This window comes from Periplaneta americana, chromosome 5 (assembly GCF_040183065.1).
Source record: "Periplaneta americana isolate PAMFEO1 chromosome 5, P.americana_PAMFEO1_priV1, whole genome shotgun sequence".
In the NCBI taxonomy this organism is placed as follows: Eukaryota; Metazoa; Arthropoda; class Insecta; order Blattodea; family Blattidae; genus Periplaneta; species Periplaneta americana.
In genome coordinates, this window is record NC_091121.1 from 88,040,923 (window position 1) to 88,056,428 (window position 15,506).

Sequence of the window (15,506 nt, forward strand, 5' to 3'; positions counted from 1 at the left end):
CTGATCCTATTAAGTGGTCCGCGGTTCAATTCCCGGCTTTGGAAGTGGAGATTTATCTACCATCTACGCGACTGGGTGATTGTTCCTTGTCGTGTGTTCTCTCCGCGGTATCGCTGCACCGTGGTGACCTTATGGTCAGGAAGGTCCGAATTGTGAATATAACTAGTGTTAGTTCAAAAGCATACCGTCCACACTTGTGGAGTAACGGTCAGCGCGTCTGGCCGCGAAACCAGGTGGCCCGGGTTCAAATCCCGGTCGGGGCATGTTACCTGCTTGAGGTTTTTCCGGGGTTTTCCCTCAACCCAATACGAGCAAATGCTGGGTAACTTTCGGTGCTGGACCCCGGACTCATTTCACCGGCATTATCACCTTCATTTCATTCAGACGCTAAATAACCTAGATGTTGATACAGCGTCGTAAAATAACCCAATTAAAAAAAGCTTACCCTAACCTGAATGCAACATGTAAGTCTGTATAAAAGAGATAGAATAAAGCAAAACATCTCACTATCGATTCAAAATTATTTTATAGTAGCTGTAATGTGCGAGTATAGCCTCGTCAACAATCAGTTTAGCTACAGCGCGTCTTTCTCCACCCACCAAAAACAGTTTTCCCAAGTGTGCACATTGTTTCCAATTCCGCAATCACTAGTTCTTATTTGCGTTGAGATATCAACCTTTTTTGTACCATATTGCATGTTTGAACTGTTATGCTTTACTACATTGGAGCGAACACGAATCCTTGAATAGTAGAAATAAAAGTAAAGTTAAATGCACAGCGAAGTAAGAAAATAGGTTGATTTCTGCATGCAAATGACTTTTCTCTTGGCGTATAGATATAAATCGTATCTCTTATGTTTGTTTTACTGCATCACTCATGAATTTAAAGTAGTTTTATAGTGTGCTCCAATTTATTGTCACAGCACTTTAATACACTTAAATTTTGTTGCAGAAAATGGTCTGAAATTGAAATGGCGACCGCTTTTAACTCCTGAATTCACCGCAGTGCGGCGCACTTCCTAAAGCAAATGACACGGTGGCGATTGTGTCTAATCTAACAGGGTAAACTAAAGAGAGCAGCGCCATCTTTGAAGAGGAAGGAGAAGAGGAATAAGGACAGGAAGATTTAAATCAATTGACGTTTCTTTTTACCCCATTCGAAACACTGATTGGGCCTAAGACAAACAGCTGCTGTTCTGCTAAAACGGCGTTAAAACTTTTTAAATCAGGAGAATTTTTGTTTGTTTTTAGATTATAGTTAGATGTACAGTTTCTGGTCTCCAGTTTCTTCCAACAGATGAACTTGTTCTAGTCTCAGTTCCTGAGGCTGAAAGAAGTGACATTGTTACGTCATTAGTGAAGTATGGCGTAACGATTTTGTACTGTTGCTATAGTTACCACAGTTGCGTCTTCTTCTGGTAAGTTTTGGTGATGTCATCGAAGTATCTGACTCGTCTAAATGTAATATCTTCTTGCTTATCTGGCTTGTGTACATATTACAAGTATGTAACGGTTGTTTAAAGTTACCTGTGGTTAGAAATTTCTCAAAGATTTAATTTTAACTATTCTCCCAAACAGTTGTATAAACTTTTAATATGTAAATAATAAATTATAATCAGAGTTGACTTTATGTAATAAAAATGTCGAAAAGACTTACAGATATGCATGTCCAAATATTTTCACTGAAACTTATACTTATTTGTGAATAATACCTTTAAATTATTGGGAAAAAGAAAAGAAATTTTGTACCAATATACATAGTTTGTTAAATTGAATGTTTTCTGAATTTTCTTCCTCGCGGACCCTTCTTGACTTCTGAAAATAACGACGTATCCTCACAAATTTGATCAGGCAAGCATAGAATGGACTGATTAGGTAAAACAATTAATGAAAATTACATCATAATCTGATTTATTATATACGTATTTTTAAATTAACTGGAGATCCAATTTTGTATCAACATCTATTCTGATTCTTTGGTAATCTAGAGGTGTATGATTTAGTTTTACACAATTTTGTATAATTACATAAGAAAATAGAAAATTGGTAAATGTCTTTTCCTAACATCGTTATTCTAATAAAATTCAGTGTGACTGTCCTCTTAAAGAATTATAATATTAAAGAATATTCTACTTAAATTCAAGTATTTTGTGGGATATTTTTTATATTCACTTGCTGTACAATGATTTCTTATTAAACACTTTAATAAAATCCAGTAGGTTTTATTCTGGAGATTTAAGGTAGGATGAGATTAATTATTTATTTGATAATTTTGATTCAAATCAACTATCAGAAAAATGTATCTGTACAACTCTTGGGATTTGTGAAACACACTTTGGAAAATACTGATTTAATTAAATACTTGTATATCAATTCTATTTCCACTGGTTTCCTCTTCCTCTGCTTTAATAAAGAACGAGATTTATCATCAAAGAAGAAATACTTATCACTATGTGTATTAAAATTTTACAGTTGAGGACCTAACATTATAAATATACTAATTGTCAAAAACAACTTTCTGAGATATTTATGAAAAAGAACACTGCAAAATGCATGTTGAGATACCTACAGTACAACTGTTTTTGACGCACGAATTAGTCTCTTACACACAATTTAGTATGATATTCCCATATGAATGTTCCTCCCTTAGATTGAATAAAATGAAATTTGAAAATTTTGCACTTAGCACATTTAGAATGTTAGGTCTCCAATTCTAAAGTACTTTCGGGTACTTTATGTGGAATCTCAAGTAAACTGGTAAATACACAAACTCTATATACATTCATGTACATTATGCAACATCAAATCAATAGCCCTGTAAACTTGTTCAAATAAAATTGGACTTTTAGTATCCTCCAACATGTTAGAGGAGAAAACAGTAACTTCAGAAAGCCTTCATATCTAATGTTTGCGGTCTTAAAATAGTTTTATCCGTAAAAGAGATTGTAACTAATATTATTATTTTCAATGAACATTGTACCTTATTATGGGGAGGCACTATGTGTGTCTAACAAAAGTTATAGTTTTTTATTTGTAGTTGATTCGAAATAAAGGCCCTAAATGTAAACATTGACTTTAGTAAAATCGAGTGTTTCTGTGTAATTTCAAATGAGAATATTTTTAGTTTTCATAATTCTTTATTTAATTCGTTGTATTACGTATACCTTACACCAGCTTTGTAACCTTGAGATGTGCAACAAGTAAAGTTATACAAAAGTATACAAAACACTGTAAACAGACTAAATTAATTTACAGACATAAACAATTCATCAATTTGGTAGAAGGTATGAGTATGAAAAAAAATTGTTAATTCCGCTCTGAATACTTTTTCTTGGTCCTTCGATACTTCAAGACAATTAGGCAGTGCTTTGAAGATTGTAATACATGGACAGTGAACTCCTTTTCTTGACAGCTGAGATCAACAGAGGGTATATAGAGATCAGATTTAGTATTCTATTAAAATTATTAATGTTCTGATTAGTAATAATGTGTCTTGGTTTTTAATGTATAACATCAGGGAAAGAAAATACTCACAAGGTAAGATCAGTATTGCCAATTTTGGAAAAAATCTGTTTACATTATGTTCTTTTACGTGTACGTGCCATTGTCTTTATGGCCTACCTTTGTGAAAAGAAAAGTACGTATAGCTTCAGATGAATTGTCCTAGGATGTTGATGCATATTTCATTATCGGATGGAAGTATGCAAAGTAATAAGGATGTTTATAAAACTAATGGATGATAAGGATCTTAATGAATAAAATGCATAACTCAATTTAGTATAAATATGTCATACGTCTCTTTTCTAGTTCAAATGATTCAAATTCCAAGCTGTTTTTAAATATTGTAGCAAAACTGAATAGTGTTAACGAGGTCATACTGAAAGTCATGAGCAAGTCATTGTTATAAATCTTAATTTTTATTTTTTAGACAGACCAGGTACACCATCTTAATCTACAGACTTTTTTTTGTCACTTTTCAACTTAGTTTCCATTTCTTTGTTTATATTTTCCCTGCCGTTGTGTAAGTTTGAAAATTCCCTTACTGTAGAAGTCCATTTCATCTTCCCGAAGACACTGATGCACTGCTTTCCAGCCTCTCGTAGCGTTGGCTTCGCAGCTGCTCCTTTACAGAACTGAAAAGATGGCAGTCGAAGGGTGACAAGTCGGGACTGTAGGGAGTTTGCGGAAGAGTTTCCCACCCAAATGTTTTGATTTTCTCCACAGTGACACGATCAGTGAGGCCACGCGTTATCGTGTTGCAAGGTGATGATCTTTCCAGAACGTTTCTCGTGCAATGCACGACGGAGCTTCAAAACTGTCTGAATGTAGCGGACAGCATTTATGGTCTGTCCAGGTTCAAGAAATTCAAACAAAACGCATCTTAGAGCTTATAAACTCTTTCCTTGTTGCGTTCCGTGGAGACAGTTTGAGGGCGACCGCTACAAGGCACATCTTAGATGCTCGTGTTCCCATCTTCAAAATATTTCACCCATCTACTAACACTGCTGGCGCCCATGCACACATCTCCGTATTCACGCTGAAGTCTGAGGTGAATTTCAAGTGAAGATTTTTTTCTTTAACAAGGAATTTAATGATGGCACGCGTCGAAACTAACCACCGCTGTCGACCATTTTGCAAACATTGCCTGTGGTCACATGATAGAAGTTAATGACGCCACTATATGTCAGTGCATAGTGTAAAGTCTGTACATTATGATCATATCATTTTTGTACATTGTTTAAATTAAAGCTCATATGTTGTTCATGACTTGCAGTACGACCCTCTATATGTACTAAATTTGATTACACTGTTTTTGTCAATATCAAGTGCTAGTTTATTTCCAGTAAACCATTCATTTAGTAGATTTAACACTGTTTTAAAAGTGTTCATAATGCGATATATTGTTTACTTGAGATAGTCACACTGTTTTGTATTGCTTGTAAATAAAATTTACTGGGACATATCATTTATTTAGTTCAGGCTAAATCACAAAAACAAACTACATTTAAATTTACACGAAAGATATATGCAACAGAATTTATAGCGTTATGCTATTACTGAAGCTACTTAGTGCACACCTTATTCATCTTTTTGAAAAATACCGGAATTCGTAAAATCGTTACGCCTTTAAAACATAAAATTCAGAGAACACCTAAACTATTGTTGAAACAAAAAATTGATAACTATGGAGCTTATAACTTTAATTTGGAAATAATTGTGATATCTTCCTGCGAAAAGAAAATATTTTATTCTGTTTAAAGATACCTTGAAAAGTCTTTTTTAATCGAACCAGCTTTTTACATATTTAAATAAAAATATATGCGAACTACAAATAGGAATATCTTCTGTATAATACTATGGTAATTCGTGTCTTAAGGACACGTAATATATTTGCTCGAAATGATACGAAATTTACAGAAAATGGCACTCCCTTGATGTTGACAGTATTTAAATTATTCAGAACAAAGATACTGAATTGAAAATGATGCGAAATAATTGCTAAAAATATACAGAGATTTGGAGGCAAGTTTGTTTATCTTACCCAATATACTGTTATACTCGAAACAGAAATTTTAGTATATAAAGAAATTCTCTATTAATTTGCTTGTTACTACAGCTCTGAGATCTGGATCTTTGTATGACATCGGTCTAATAAATATATGTTCAGATATTTTTAACTGATGTTCAAAACAGACTTAAGGTAGACTACTAATATTATAACACTGCTCTTCTACTTACGAGGATAATAATTGTTCAATGTAGACATTTTTACAAAACTCCATATTTGCTCTGAAATCTAATATTATTTTTATAGGAACTAGACTAAATTAATATTTAGATTAATGATGTATCAGTTCAAGATTTTGTAAAAGCGATGAATATAATTTCAGATATAAGGAAGTATAAACCTCATATTATATAAACGAATGTGGGTCATATTTCATTATATCTGACATCTCATTATTTGCTTTCACATAATCCTCAATTACATTTAATTACTCTGAAATTACAATCCAGTTACATTTGTTAAGGTGCGAAAATGAAGATAATTGTTGCAACTTCTGCTACTGCGACCATAATCCTAACGCAAGTTCGTAATTGAACTGTTTCTCGACCCGAAAATAGACGCATATGAATAGGACTCCTGTGAGTTTGAGTCCGCATGACACAGGATAGCATAACACGTTACATTTACACAGAAATCCATGCCGTATGTGAGATTCGATATCATAGAATGGATACAATGCTCGGTAAAAAAATATTAAGATTTGCATATACAGTAATCTAACTAAATTAGGAACCGTAAAGTTCAAACAACGACGAAGAGGATTATGATGATATTTCAAACTTTAATGTCTATGGTCTCATACAAAATTATTTGAGTTTTCATCCTGTGAATGTGCGCTGCAGCTTTAAACAGCAGGTGGTTATAAAATATCGATACTTTATATTCTTGCGTGCCGTGAAATAAAAAGTTTTCTAATCAAATTAAATTGTAGTTTTTAAGTCAAATAACTCCAGCCATAAATAAAGTAAAACGATGATTTATGCAGGTAATAATTATCTGAGTTATAAGTTTCCTCCCTTAACTTTTAGGGGAGAAAATATTACGTAAATTCAGGAATGTTTCGGTAAAGAAACGTTAGCAACACTAGTCTACCACTCCACCTCACAAGGAACATAAATGCAAACGTCAAATTGATTTGCAAGGTGAAACGCTGTGGATTTGATAGGACGTTAAGTGGGCCCTGAGAAAGATAAGCGTTATTAGAAATATGTATGGTTAGAAATCATAATGATTATCGGAGATAATGTCTAATTTCAATTAGTCCACACTGAAATAAAGTTCAGATGATGGTAACGTCCTTGTCCCTAAAAGGTCCAATACACAGAATGTCCACTTTCCAAAAGGTCCAACAAAGTGAAAAGTTCTTCTTTCATTATGCCCATAGAAATAAGCCCCCTTCATTCAAAATGCCCAATTTCCAAAGTCCAAACACAAATTGTCCAGTGACAGTGTGTAAATGTACCAAAACAAGAAATTATTCTTAACCAGTAAATAAGAAAGAACCAAAACACTTATTTCCAAAAATAACTTTACACTAAAAAAGTTCACCGTTGTGGCTGAGAGGTTAGCGAGTCTTACTCCGAACACCCTGTCCCGGATTCGATTCCCAGTCAGGACGAGTTGCCTGGGTGAGGTCTTTTCGGTGTTTTTCCTTCACTCCTACGGATGAATATCAGGTAACTTTATCAGGCGAATTGGAACCCCACTCATCTTCGCCAGTTCCTTTCCTCCTCATCCCGTTTCTGGTTTTCCAGATCACTCTATCGGCGGTCTCCCGAAGCTGCTGACTCTCTCGACCGGCCTCCGTGGAATGTAGTTCAGCGATGTTGGATGGCTTCTGCAATGGCACCCTAGGCGGAAAAAGTTTCGCCTCGGACCGACAGGAGGGCCTTGGGTGAATTTGCCGAAGCAGGAATGGTATATGGATTCTGTCGACTATAGGGACCGGTCGTTAAGGGAGTCATGTGGTTAGGGCGGTCCGTTTAGAGGATCTGTGGCATGCAACTCATTCCATATTGGGGTTAGCGCAGTAGATGTCAATAGGTCGCGGTGCTGGGCCATACGTGCCCCCCCCTCAGCTAAATTCCATTTTATTACACAAAAAAATATTCACCTATCGAGGATTAATCTCTTCCTCGGGATTGCTGTTGAGCTTAAGGTGGTATGAAATGGTCTTTAAATATCGCGGAACGTCGTGGAATTGTTCTTTCACATATAAATGGCCTCCTAACACTTGAGTGACTAGAGTCTCTGTATCGGCCTGTTGCTGTTGTAGGTGTTGAATAAATATCCAGATGTTAACTTGTTGAGCAACGATTGGTCCCTGAAATTGAGAATGGAAACCTTCCACTACGTTGTTTGTACGTGGTAAACCACTGAGTACCAGTTCATATACGAGTTCATTCAGTGTTCCAGGGACGAATCTTGGCGAGACTGCTCGCCTTCTTCCTCTTGCAGCACGTCCGCCCATATATGTGACTTCAACATAGGATGCAAATTCTAGAATTTCTTCAGATTAAAACTCAATGACTTCTCCGTTGGACTTTATGCCAGCTTGTACCTTATTTCTATTGGACTATATTTCTGTGGAACCTTTTTTTTTCATTGGGCCAAAACTTAACTGGACAATATGTTTATCTGGACCATATAAGTATTGGACCATTTCGTACTTTGGATTAATTCCTTCTGGACTTCATATCATAGACATTCTGTTATCTGGACAATTTCTATTGGACCTTGAAGCTCATTGGACTATTTGCATTTGACCTTGTCTCTGTTAATGATCATAATGGATTCTTACGAACACGCGATAATTTCGTGGTATTTTGAGGTACGGGGGAGGGGCAAGATCAAGGTCAACCAAAAGTGAAAACGAGTTATTACTGCCTATAGGTAACTATAGGTGATTGTCTTATAATTATGTTAAGTATTACTGAGCATAAACGGTTAACATTCGAGAAATATGCAGTTTAAATTTGAGCGTTTATAAAAGAACGGTCATGGTGGAACTATCATTCTGCTGTCATGAAAAATTTGCTTTATATGAATCTGATCGTTTTCACCTGTAGCCTACTCTTTATTTGTCACAGATATTAATTTACATTGATGGCATTCACAAGTCACATTCGGCATCACAATAGCTTCATTTTTCACCAGAATTTAAACACTTTCAATTGAATGCTCCTCGTTTAAAAAATTTAATTTGGAAATTATCGCCGGCATATTATCTTAAGTTATTTATATTTTCATTTTTAAATTTATGCTTTCTGGAGAATGACTGGCGCATCTAAATGTTCATATTTACGGAAGTAATAATACGACACAGTTACTTTCTTCATTTTCAAGTTACAATTATATTTCAAAATTATGATGTTTACTATGTCTACAGCCATTCCAGGTAAACTGGGAATTCCAATGAAAAAGTATTTTTTAGAATTATTTGTTTATTATTAGTGTAAGACATAGATAAGTTTCTAAATTTAAATATTCTAATGTTTTATTTTCAAAAGGAAAATATTTTACAAGTTTTATGGGAATTGAATCTAAGTGATCTTAGCTAAGTAATATGTACTTTTTGTTTCCTAAAGTTTGCAGCACTTAATCATAGAGATATCAGCTGTTAATGTATATTTTTCAAAGAATTATTGCTGAAAAAATATTTTGAGACCCTGCACTGTTAATTCCAGTACTATACTCTGTACTATATTCTTTCTGCCATTTAAGTACCGGTAGTTTGGCTTAATAACAATTATCAATCTCACTGTGCAAGTGAATATTTTGACTTAGAAATGTCACAGTTGTTTTGAAACTGGATAAATGAAGGACATTAACTCATCTGTGACATCCGTGACAAAATGTAACGTCCGTGACATGGAAGAAACAGCTATAAAATATTTACCGATTATGTTGTTGTGAACTAATTGGATGCCATGAGATTTGCATAGCTTTCACATGGACACTATGAGAATGAATCTCTTTTTGGTTGAGGCAGATTACTGTATTTTACACTTTTGTTAGTAAGGTGTGAAGTCAGTTCACAAATATTGAAACATCTAGACGGAACCTTTTCTTTACTTTTTGCAATAATATCCTAATAATACATTTTATTCAACAACTTCTTTTCTGTAAAGTGATAATGATCTTATAAATACATTCTAATAAAAGTTGTCAAAAGTTATTTCATTTACAATATATAGAGTTTGAAAATAGTAAAAATGTGACATCTATGGCAACTGGAATGACTGTCTATTGGTACTGCTCATAACGGCATAAACATGCTGGAAAACAGTCGTTGATACGTATAATTATGGACTGTGTAATATCGCAGAAATTCAGGCTTCTGTTATATCGCTTGATACTCTTACTCAATACATTTGCGAAGTATTTTAAAATTATGAATAAGTCTTGAAAATAGATGATTTTAAGTCACCCTGTACGTAAAATCCTATTGCATTAAGGCCAGCGAAACCTGATCAAGATGGTGATATTTTACGACTTAAAACATTTGTTGTGGAATCGCTAATTTAGAATATTTATAGTAGCGATACAAACATAAGATGGTGTACTATCTTGCGTGAATCATACACCACGAACAACGTCAAGCTACTTGACCGAATGAGCCTTTAAATTTTTTTTATAAAAATATCGTAGTCTAATTGTCTTGTCAATTTATGTTGAATGGACTTATTCGTTGAATATTTTATATTTTACGTTCAAAAATAGTCACTTCAGCCTTCCAATATGTTAGGCTAATTGCTTATTATTTTTAATATAGTAATCAATATCATTACCATAATATTCTACAGTATCTATCACTTGAAAACTAAGCGAAATATATCGTATATTGATTGCCTTGTTTGTCTTTATATTTCCTACTTAAACCCACCAAAGTTTCAACTTATTAAGTTACACCCTGTATAAGATACGAGTATTTTAAAGGTTGAATTCTTAATCCACTGACTTGTTTTTCAGAATACACATGTTGAACATGAAATTTGTTTTGCAAAATAAAAGTATTGAAGAACTGTTTTTATCGCAATATTCCCACTTTCCTAGATAATATAAATATTTTTCCATTAGAAACTCATTGCCAGTCCCTACGTAAATTCAGAGGATGTTAGCACTCTAACATCCCCTAAAACATACGACAGACTCCATATTTCACCAGTTATTTGAATTGGACCACATTGTCATAAATCATCATCATCATCATCATCCTTGCATGTATTGGGCCTAGTAGCCCGTTACGGTCTTTTGCCAACGCTTGAATGGTCTGCCTAAGGATCTCTTGCCCACAGGATGGTATATCATAAATATAAACTTATATAATGTTCATCTTAACTCTGTTTTGGCTTGCTTAACACACGAACAAACTTAAGAACTTTATTTTTGGGAGATAAGTTTTGTGTTAAGAATAAATGAACTTCTTGTATTAATTATTGGTTAGTGACCTACAGGAGCATGTTCGTTTTGTGGTTCATCTACAATTAAGTTTTATTTCGTTTAAAAAGTAGTAACATTACATACTTAAACATGTCCACTGTAAACAAATTCATGATAATTGAATTTCAGAAGTCATCAGGCAATGAAAATTGAATTTCAGAAGTCATCAGGCATAGAAAACGTTATTCATACGTTTAAACACTTCTCCATTACTTCCTGACCATATCTTACAATGATTTTTTTATTATAAGCGCATTTTATTCCCTTAATGGTTAAATTATTAGAACATCTACTTAATTAAATGGGCTCTATGTAAAATGAATGACACTTCGTCGAAGACGTTGAATTTTTTTTTAATTTATCACTCATTATCACCACCATTTCAACTCCAATCTTTATCACCATCACCACTGATATTACCATCAATTCACCTACATATCTCTACAACAACTAACATGACAACCACACTAATAATAGGTACTGCTTCTGTTACCATTATCTTCATCATTATGATCACCATCTCCATCATTAATAATATTACCACCACCATCATACCCGCAGTTACAATTTCAGGCTGTTGCGACTTGTGCGTAAATAAAATGACCACTTATTGTGCTTATGTATTCTTATTATCAGTTCATTCAATATATTAAAACTACTGTAGTTAGGTGTTCAGATTATGGACAATTCTAATATACATGTGAACATGTGGAACGTGTAATGTAAATCAAGCATCGGTTTTTGGTTCTGTATCAGACTATAATAATTATATTATAAACAAATTTATTGAAGTTGCTGTTTTTATGTTAAAACATAATAATAATTTTATTTCTGTTTCTCTTTTTCTACTGTGTTTTGGTACCATGTGTTCGAATATGTGTCCGATATCGCAATTTGCTGTTCATTTAATTTTAGTTATTTCGGCAGGGATGATATTTTTGTTCTAAAATGAAAGTAAATTAAAATTGTGATGAAAATTCATTTCCAAGTTTTTAAGTTTATTGCAATATTTCATTAAAAATCATTAATATCTACTAGATTAAAGCTTTCCATATCATAAAGCAACTAAATTATAAACCAGAAATGAATTGTTGTGTCGAGAATTTGTGACATTAAAGCTAATAGGACTACATAAATTAAGGTTACCAGATTTTTTCACAACTTCTGGGGACAGATTTATCGTCATATAAAAAATATTTTTAACATTTCTGTTAAATTTCCTTTCAATTATATTGTTTTTACACAACTTAAAGAATTCAAATACTGATAATTATTGTATTTACTGACTAATCGAGAGTTTTTTTCAGAAGAGTAAATTTTTTAAACAGGCCTTCTCTAGATCTCAATTTTTCAGCAAATTCCTGGCAGATGATATTGATGTTGGATAATTGTTAAGATAGCAAGTATGACACAAACAGTTCTAATCTCATTCTGGATTCTTGGAATGTCCATATCATGTTCACTGAAGAAAGTCTCTCTCCACTTAGGCATTACTTCAGGGGCACACAGATAGTTCAACTTCTGAAATTGTACACAGAAAATCATTTTCTAAAAAAAAAAAGTCTACTCTATTTTGAGCAAAGAGTAGCATTTTCTTCATTCCACTTTGTCATTTTCTCTAATCACATATTTCTTCAAGCAAGAAATTTCATCAAATAAATTATCTTCATCCATGTAAAGTCCATCCACATTTGAAGAAAAGTAGTGGACTGTCTCTTCAAATGAGTCTCATTCTAGAGAAAGTCACAACCATATAAGTACATATTATAGATATCTTTTCTTGTGAAAGAAATAACATAGGCACTGGTTTATTCAACAGTATTTTCATAACATTCATGAGAGACACTGAGAATTCCATTGATAATAAGAGCCACTTCTTCCTAAAGATGCCTAAAAGTTGCTTAATAGATGGTGGAATAAATTTATCTTCTTTCCTGGAGTTCAGTTATTTATTAACTTCGATAAAAATGGAAGACTCGACTGCATTTACGTCCTCACCTTCAGTTTAGATTATGGCATCATAAAAAAGCAGCTAATTTATATTAGAAAAATTTATCACAGCAATGTGCAAGGATTATTAAACCATATTAATAATTAACAATGAAAATCTGAGGATATCTGGGGAAAAATTATTAAATTCGGAGAGATTCCGGGGATAGAAAGCAAAATTCGGGGACTGTCCCCGGGAAACGGGGAGGTCTGGTAACCTTAACATAAATTTAGTTTCATAAACGTCTGCCTAAAATTAAGTGAAATATTATTATGTTGTCATGGAAAATTATTCCAACTTATTTATGTTTAGATTTTGTGGAGAAAGATATTATTTTGTGAAACTAAAAACTAATTAAATGTGTTAATACTATATAGGCCTACATATATTGTAATACTTTACTTTTCTTATAAAGCATATATTGTCGTAAACGTGTCATGATAAATGGCTTCGTCAATATTTTCGTTGAAATTCATCCAAATGAATCATTCTTACATTCTGCGGTAAAAAATAAGTAAGATATATTTTTACTACTGTTGAACTTATATCACATTGATACATTATTAAAATTACTTTATTTATAGCAATTTGTAGAATTCCCCTCGAAATTATGTGCTAAAATGCTGAAATTTCGAATGTATTCCTAAGCCTTATACAATTGAAATTTATTTACATAAAAGATTGAATGATTGTGAAAATCCTAATTCCCTGTAAGTATGTTTTATATTACATTCTTTTAAAAGCGTTTTTCAGTTTCAGAAACAAACTGGCATAACTTTTCTACTCAGTAATGAAGAATAAGAAATTAATACACACCTTTCCTAGATTGGCTCGAATCACACGCAAATTTAAGCAAATTACATTCAGTTACAAAATGTGAGGCATTACTTTTAAGCTATTTAATGTGTGGTAACATTTTAAAAGCCAAAATTGGAATCATCTTTCAAATTTATTTTGGGACTGCGGTGCATTTACACAGATTATTTTCATAGGATTTTGCGGCTTATAGGTTCAATAGAATACATATTTCATGACATATTTACAGTTTATTTTCATACATAACTGTATTTGTATAACGTAAATTGAAAGTTATCCATATTATAGGCCATGGAGGTCCTCAGGGTAACGGAGATTAAGTCTACCACCTTTGTAAACAATCGGCATTGGTAGCTGTAGGAATGTTACTCATATGTACCCTAACCGTATTTAGATCCAAATAAAACCCTTTGATACTCATTGTATAAAACATGGCTATATTGCAGCCGTAAGAATTAGAAACGGATAAATGCAGGACCCGTCTGGAATCCTCGAAGGTCGATTCTGTCGTGTAGCACTTTCAGGCGTACATAATTTTGTAAATTATACTTATTTACTTAACTCTCCCTTCCTATCCGCAGTGATGTTTAAGTAGGATGAAAGGAGAGATTAAGAAGTGTAAAAGAGTAAGTAAGAAAGAATATATATTCAAAATATTATATTCTTTTAAAAACATTTAACCGTAATGGCGAAATATTTCGTAACTATATTTATACATAAAACGTGCTTAGGAGTTTTCATTTTACATGTGAATTATATTTCTTTCCCTGAAATAATTTTGAATTCCCTTGCAATGTGAAGTGGTTTGTATTTTCTCCTGTCTGTAGAGGTCAGGGTCCGGGAAGGAGACGCAGCAATGATGTGGTGAATTTTGCTTGTGTTTGGATGCAGCAGTATTCTATGTCATGTACAGCCTTCTCTTTCTAGCCACAGCGGATGAAATGTGTACTGTCTTGGTATGTACTGTCATCTGTATTTAAAACGAGTTATTACCTTGAATGAAAATATCAAATCATTACAAGATAATATTAAGACGATATTGTTGTATGAGTTTTGGTAAATAATAACAATGTTGTATTTTTAATATAAATAATTAAAAATATAATAAACTACCTTGAATAAACTATCTTGTTTTAATTTCTTGCTACCCTATGCATTGTATTCTGGATCAACGCGGAAATTACTTATTCAACATTTATAATTAACGCTTATTGTGAATGAAGAAGAGCCACGCTGATCATGAGAAAACGAAATTTAAATAAGTACTTGTAACCATGTTATGAATAAAAGAATGTGCCTAAACCTTCATTAGCACTATTTTTATTTGCATTACATTTACATTTGTTTATCACAGGAAGTTTTAGTAGAAAAAAGTGTTCTAAATATCCTATGCTTGTGATATGCAATCAAGGGCTTATTGTGAAACTAACGTAACTAAAATCTGTTTCATTTACAACAAAATTCTTAACAAGTTATACGCTTATTTCAGATGAACTGTACTAATGTTTTGTAGTTACGAATTGCATTATATAGAAGACTGTTCGGAACTGAGTAACGATTTTTTGTGACCAAGTGGAAGAGCAAATTATTATCGGTTGGTATAAAAACCTAAAACGTAAATTTTTGTAGTTACGTTAGTTTCACACTAAGTTCTCGCAATTTCTGTCACGAAATTCCCCTTACTAGAGAT

At 33.1% G+C, this 15,506-nt stretch overlaps 1 protein-coding gene across 3 annotated transcripts in view; it reads left to right on the forward strand.

Moving 5' to 3' along the window:
* The window catches only part of LOC138699959 (uncharacterized), a 599,613-nt gene extending 584,673 nt beyond the window's left edge, over positions 1–14,940 (forward strand). For all 3 annotated transcript variants that reach the window (XR_011332138.1, XR_011332139.1, XM_069826195.1), the window contains exon 7: positions 952–14,940. The gene's annotated coding sequence lies outside the window, so the exon portion shown is untranslated. The remainder of the gene's footprint in view (positions 1–951) is intronic.
* Positions 14,941–15,506: the final 566 nt, after the last annotated feature.